The sequence below is a fragment of the Chrysochloris asiatica genome, unplaced genomic scaffold, assembly GCF_000296735.1.
Source record: "Chrysochloris asiatica unplaced genomic scaffold, ChrAsi1.0 scaffold00611, whole genome shotgun sequence".
NCBI lineage: Eukaryota > Metazoa > Chordata > Mammalia > Afrosoricida > Chrysochloridae > Chrysochloris > Chrysochloris asiatica.
In genome coordinates, this window is record NW_006409129.1 from 310,243 (window position 1) to 311,275 (window position 1,033).

Sequence of the window (1,033 nt, forward strand, 5' to 3'; positions counted from 1 at the left end):
ATCCTATCGTATTTCATTTTATTGCAATGATTACATTCTCCTCCATGCATCATCATTCAACAGCATTTGCTTCCATTCCCTCTGTTTGTTTGTTTTTTTGTTGTTGTTTGTTTTTTATTTTGTTTTGAATATACCTGAAAGACTCAGAAATATACAACCATTTAAACAATCCAAGGGCACAACCCATAAGCCTGTCCCTCGGCCCTCAACACACCGCTGCTCTCCATCACTGAATCTGTGGTCCCCAGCCACTCCATTTCTCCATGTCATCGTCTCTGCCTCCATCTCTGGTGTCACTGTTTATCTGGATAGGGTCCCACACTCCGGTCTTTTCCCTTGATCGTCCCAGGGTCCTCCAATCCTGGACTGCAAGATCAATCAGTTCTCTCCTTTTGTTACAAAAGATCTACCTTTACATTTGCAACACTCACAATCAGTACTGATAACAATCATTCACTATAGAACCACAAGAGTCTGTTTGCCAGCCCCATCCAGACAGGTTGGAAATCACTCAGTGGAGATTCTACCTTTGCCCACACCTTCTGACTAGGTTCCCTCTTCAAAGCTTCATGCCTTTGTAGTCCCCCAATTCTGGGTTGTTGTTGTTGTTAGGTGCCATTGAGTCAGTACCGACTCACAGCAATCTTAAGCACAGCAGAACAAAACACTGCTTGATCCTGGGCCAACCTCACTATTGTTGCCACACTAGAGTCCATTGATGATGCTACTTGGCCAATCCATCTCATTGGGGGTCTTCCTCTTTTTCTCTGACCCTCCACCTTACCAAACATGATATCATTCTCCAGCAACGGGTCCTTCCTGATAATATTTCCAAAGTATTAGAAATGAAGTTTGGCCATCCTGGCCTCAAAGGAGCACTCTGGCTGCACTTCTTCCAACATGGATCTGTTTGTTCTTTTGACAACCCATGGCACTTTCAATATTCTCCTCCAACACCATAACTAAAAAGCATCAATTATTCTATGGTCTTCTTTATTCACTGTCCAGCTTTCACATGCATATGAGGTTATTG